General features: G+C 39.3%; 1 pseudogene; it reads left to right on the forward strand.

Annotated features, from left to right (window-relative positions):
* The first annotated feature begins 1,784 nt into the window (after positions 1 to 1,784).
* Positions 1,785 to 2,919, forward strand: LOC121483114 (annotated as a pseudogene).
* Positions 2,920 to 5,906: the final 2,987 nt, after the last annotated feature.

The raw sequence follows: 5,906 nt of genomic DNA on the forward strand, positions 1-5,906 counted from the left end.
CATCAGACAGAGAATCAATAAGGAAAAAGCAGATTTGAGTAACAACATTTACAAAGTGGACTTAACAGATATATACCAAACATTTTATCTGACGATAGCAGAATACACATTCTCAAGCACGCATGAAACATTCTAGGATACACCATATGGTAGGCGACCTAACAAATGTTAGCAAATTCAAAAAGACTGACATCATATCAAGTATCTTCTCTGACCACAGTGGTATGAAACTAGAAATTAATAACAGGAGGAAAATTGGAAAATTCCAAATACATGGAAGTTAAAAACTACTCTCTTGAACAACAAGTGGATCAAAGGAGAATTAAATGAAAAAGAAAAATGTACCTTGAGACAAAAGAAATTGGAAACATAACATACCAAAACTTATAGGATGCATCAAAAGCAGTTATAGCAATAAACATGTACATTAAGAAACAAGAATATCAAATAAACAACCTAACTCTATACCTTAAGGAATGAAAGAAGAAGAAAATACTGAGCCCAGAGTACACAGAAAGAATGAAATAATAAAGATTAGAGCAGAAATAAATGAAATTAAGAAAAACAATATATATCATTAACCAAACTAAGAGTTGTGTCTTTGAAAAGATAAAATTGGCAAATCTTTAGCTAGACTAACCAAGTAAAAAAGAGAGAGAACCCAAATCAACAAAACATTATAAATAAAAAGCACACCTTAGGGCAGCCCCGGTGGCGCAGCGGTTTAGCGCCGCCTGCAGCCTGGGGTGTGATCCTGGAGACCCTGATCGTGTCTCGCATCGGGCTCTCTGCATGGGGCCTGCTTCTCCCTCTGCCCGTGTCTCTGCCTCTCTCTCGCTCTCTCTGAATGAATAAATAAATAAATCTTTTTTAAAAAAAAAAGCACACCTTATAATTTATACCACAGAAATAAAAAGGATTATGAGAGGCTACTTTGAACTAGTATACACCAATTAACTGGACAACACAGAAGAAATGGAAAAATTATTTCAAACATACAGCCTAGCAATGACTAAATCAGTAAGTAAAAGAAAATCTGGACAGACCAATTACGGGTAAAAATACTGGATCAGTAATCAAAAATCTCCCAAAGGAAAAAAAACCCCAGGACCATACAGCTTCACATTTGAATTTTATCAGACATTCAAAGAAGAAATAAGCTAATATCTCCCAAGCTCTTCCCAAAAAAAATTGAAGAGGAGGGAACATTCCCAAACTTACTTTATGAGGCCACTATTACTCTAATACCAGAACCAGAAAAGAACACTACCAGAGAATTACAGTCCAATATTCCTAATAAATACAGATGTGAAATTCTCAGTAAAATACTAGCAAACCAAATTCAGCAGAATATTAAAAAGATCATTCACCATGATCAAGTGGAATTCATCCTGGTATGCAGGGATGGTTCAACATACAATCATCAGGCTTCCACAGTATGGCCGGCGACATTAGCTAGCGCTCGCTCTACTCTCTCTAATGGGGAAACAGCGGACTACAAGAAAACTGAACTGTATCTGCCTCTATTTCCAACAGACTCACATTCAACTTTCGCTCACACACACACACACACACACACACACACAAAGAAAAAGCCAGGAAAATTTTATTAATCCTTTTTTTTTTAAAGAAAAAAAAAGTTAATATAAAATTATAGGAAAAAAAAAGGAACCTGAACTTTAGTAACACAGCTGGAACAATCCACAGTGGCGGCGGCGGCAGGAGAAGAAATTTAATTTTAGTTGATTTTCTGTGGTTGTTGGTTTTTGGATAGTCTCACGGTGATGGAAGCTGCACATTTTTTTCGAAGGGACCAAGAAGCTGCTGGAGGTGTGGTTCTCCAGGCAGCAGCCCGACGCCAACCAAGGATCTGGAGACCTTCGCACCATCCCCAGATCTGAGTGGGACATACTTCTGAAGGATGTGCAACGTTCAATCATAAGTGTGACAAAAACTGACAAGCAGGAAGCTTATGTACTCAGTGAGAGTAGCATGTTTGTCTCCAAGAGACGTTTCATTTTGAAGACATGTGGTACCACCCTCTTGCTGAAAGCACTGGTTCCCCTGTTGAAACTTGCTAGGGATTACAGTGGGTTTGACTCAATTCAAAGCTTCTTTTATTCTCGTAAGAATTTCATGAAGCCTTCTCACCAAGGGTACCCACACCGGAATTTCCAGGAATAGAATTTCTTAATGCAATTTTCCCAAATGGAGCAGCATTTTGTATGGGACGTATAAATTCTGACTGTTGGTACTTGTATACTTTGGATTTCCCAGAGACTCAGGTAATCAGTCAGCCAGATCAAACCCTGGAAATTCTGATGAGTGAACTTGACCCAGCAGTTATGGACCAGTTCTACATGAAAGATGGTGTTACTGCAAAGGATGTCACTCGTGAGAGTGGAATTCGTGACCTGATACCAGGTTCTGTCATTGATGCCACACTGTTCAATCCTTGTGGGTATTCGATGAATGGAATGAAATCGAATGGAACTTATTGGACTATTCAAATCACTCCAGAACCAGAATTTTCTTATGTTAGCTTTGAAACAAACTTAAGTCAGACCTCCTATGATGACCTGATCAGGAAAGTTGTTGGAAGTCTTCAAGCCAGGAAAATTTGTGACCACCCTGTTTGTAAATCAGAGTTCTAAATGTCGCACAGCGCTTTCTTCACCCCAGAAGATTGAAGGCTTTAAACGTCTGGATTGCCAGAGCGCTATGTTCAATGATTACAATTTTGTTTTTACCAGTTTTGCTAAGAAGCAGCAACAACAGCAGAGTTGATTAATAAAAATGAAGAAAAAACGCAAAAAGAGAACACACATAGAAGGAGGTGATGGCTGCTTTTTAGATATTGATATCGGGGGCCATGCTTTCCATAACCACCACCTAGTAGCTGCAGAAAGCCCTAGATGTACTGATAGTGTAATCATTTTGGATTGTATGCATTATTATATCAAGGAGTTAGATATCTTGCATGAATGCTCTTTTCTGTGTTTAGGTATCCTACGCCACTCTTGCTGTGAAATTGAAGTGCATGTAGAAAAAACCTTTTACTATATGAAACTTTACAACACTTGTGAAAACAATTCAATTTGGTTTATGCGCAGTGTAATATTTCTCCAGGTATCATCCAAAATTCCCCAGACAAGGCTTTCGTCCTCATTAGGTGTTGGCCTCAGCCTAATCATCTGGGACTGTTCTATTAAATTGCTGCCAGGATTTTACATCCAGTTACCTCCACTTTCTAGGACATATTCTCTACTAATATTACTGAAACCAGTTTCTACTTCATACAGATGTTTTTTGCAACAGCAATTAAAGTTTATCTTCCACAAGTCAAGTCCTCTTAAGAAAATGATTGCACTTATCCATTTTGTGTATTATTATTTTAACATTATTGCTTCCTGTACTTGTACTTCCTTTATTTGATTTTGTTCCTCACCATGGTGTCTTGCCTCCCAATCCCCCCTCAATAAAGCAACACACTGTTAAAAAAAAAAAAACATACAATCATCAATCAGTGTGATACAGAATGAAAAAAATTATGTGAACATCTCAATACATGCAAAATGAACAACTGACAAAATGCAACATCTGTTCATGATGAAACTCCTAAATTGGGTACAGAAGGAATTTACCTCAACATAATAAAGGATATATATGACAAACCAAGAGCTAACATCATATGAAATGCTAAAATGTTTAAAGCTTTCCTCTAAGATCATAAATAAGACAAGAGTGCCAACACACCATTCCTATTCAACAAAGTACTGGAAGTTTTAGCCAGTGCAATCAGACAGGAAATAAAATCATGAGGGGATCCCTGGGTGGCGCAGCGGTTTGGCACCTGCCTTTGGCCCAGGGTGCGATCCTGGAGACCCGGGATCGAATCCCATATCAGGCTCCCGGTGCATGGAGCCTGCTTCTCCCTCTGCCTGTGTCTCTGCCTCTCTCTCTCTCTCTGTGACTATCATAAATAAATAAAAATTTAAAAAAAAATTTAAAAAAAAAGAAATAAAATCATGAGACTTTGAAATGGAAAAGTAAAACCATCTCTATTTGCAGATGATAAAATTTTTACCCGTACAAAAATCCTAAAAACTCACCCTAAAACTGCTTAATATAATCAACAAAGTTGCAGGATACAAACACTTAACACATAAAAACAGTAGTGTTTCCATATGCTAACAACCAATTATCTGAAAAACAAAGAGAAGATCATGTTTACAATAGCATCAAATCAATCAAATATGTAAGAATAAATTTAAGCACACAAAAGATCTCGACACTGAAGGCTGCAAGACGTTGATGAAACAGTAGGAGGCTGGGAAGATGGTGGAGTAGAAGGACCCTAAGTTTGCTTCATCCCACAAAAACTAGATAACACTCACATAAGCATAAATAACTCATAAAACTCAAAGACTGGCAGAACAAACTACACAATAAAAGATAGAGAAGCAGCCACATTGAAGAAGGTAGGAAGAATGAAGATGCAGTTTGGGAGTAAAAAGGACCATGGCTGTCCATGATGGGGATGGAGCCAGTAGCAGAGAGAAGAGTAATAAACTATGACACCAGGAAGCCTGCATGGGGGGGATGAATCCCCCTAACATTTGGCTTTGAAGGCCAGAGGGACTGAATCTGTGAGTTCTTACAACCAGAAGGGCTTAAAGCCCTGAATTTTAAAAATCTGTAGGTTCAGCTCTGGGAGAGCCTGGAAGATATTAGAAAGCAGAGTTACTGCCCTTAAAGAGTAGCACAACAGCTAACAGAGAAACAGCATGGAAGCAGAACTTTGAAAAATGCCTGGGGCACAAGGGAGGGAGAGTGAGTTGCTTACCTCAGGGCAGGTCTCAGGCAGGGATCACAGGGAGACTCCTCTAGGAACAAAGGAAATGACACATGCATTTCCCTCCCCCACCACTCAGTATAAATGCACAAGCCACCTGTGGGAACCAGCATTGTGCTAACACTCACTACCTAACTTGCTTACTCCAAGTCCCCCCACCAAAGCTTTGGCACATCCACCCTTCCCACTGACACTTGTCTCAGTCCCAGTGCTACAGGTGTCCTCCTCCAGAAGACTAGCACAAACCCCACTAAAACCTCATCTTCCAACCTGCACATTTTGCGGGACATCAGTACTGGCAACAAAAGTGGCTGCAGGTCTCATTTTGCAAACAGACCAGTGCACACCTTGTTAAAATGCACCCCACCAGGCTGAGGACCAAACCCTGCCCACAACAGGCAAAGAGAGCCTCTGCAGACAAGTGGACTGAAGGAAAAAGTGGTCAGTACTCAACAGCAGGGCACACCCAACAAACATAGGAGACAACCCTTGAAGCAGCAGGTCCTGGGGAGCAGGGGACACTGCATTGCAGAACACTACAGGACCTCTTCTTCATAAGGCTTTCGCCATCAAGAGCAGGGAAAGTAGCTGACTTTACTAACACAGAGAAACAGACACAGAGAGTTAGATAAAATGAAGAGACAGAAATGTCAAAAATGAAAGAACAGCACAAAAACCACACACAGCAAGAGACCTATGTGAAACAGACACAAGTAATAAACCTGATAGAGAATTTAAAGTAATAAAGATACTGACTGGAATTGAGAAAAGGTGGAAGACATCAGTGATACCCTTAACAAAGAAAAAAAAAGAACCAATTAGAGATGAAGAACACAACAAATGAAATTAAAAATACACTCGATGAAATAAATAGCAGGGTAGAGGAAGCAGAGGAATGAATTCCTGACCTGAAAGACAGAGTAATGGAAAAACAGAGTAATCAAGTGGAGCAAATGAGAGGAAAAAAGAGAATTATGCAAAAATGACAATAGACTTAAGGAACTCAATGACTCCATCAAGTGTAATAATATTTGCATTGTAGGGATCCCAG

The sequence above is a fragment of the Vulpes lagopus genome, chromosome X (assembly GCF_018345385.1).
Source record: "Vulpes lagopus strain Blue_001 chromosome X, ASM1834538v1, whole genome shotgun sequence".
NCBI lineage: Eukaryota > Metazoa > Chordata > Mammalia > Carnivora > Canidae > Vulpes > Vulpes lagopus.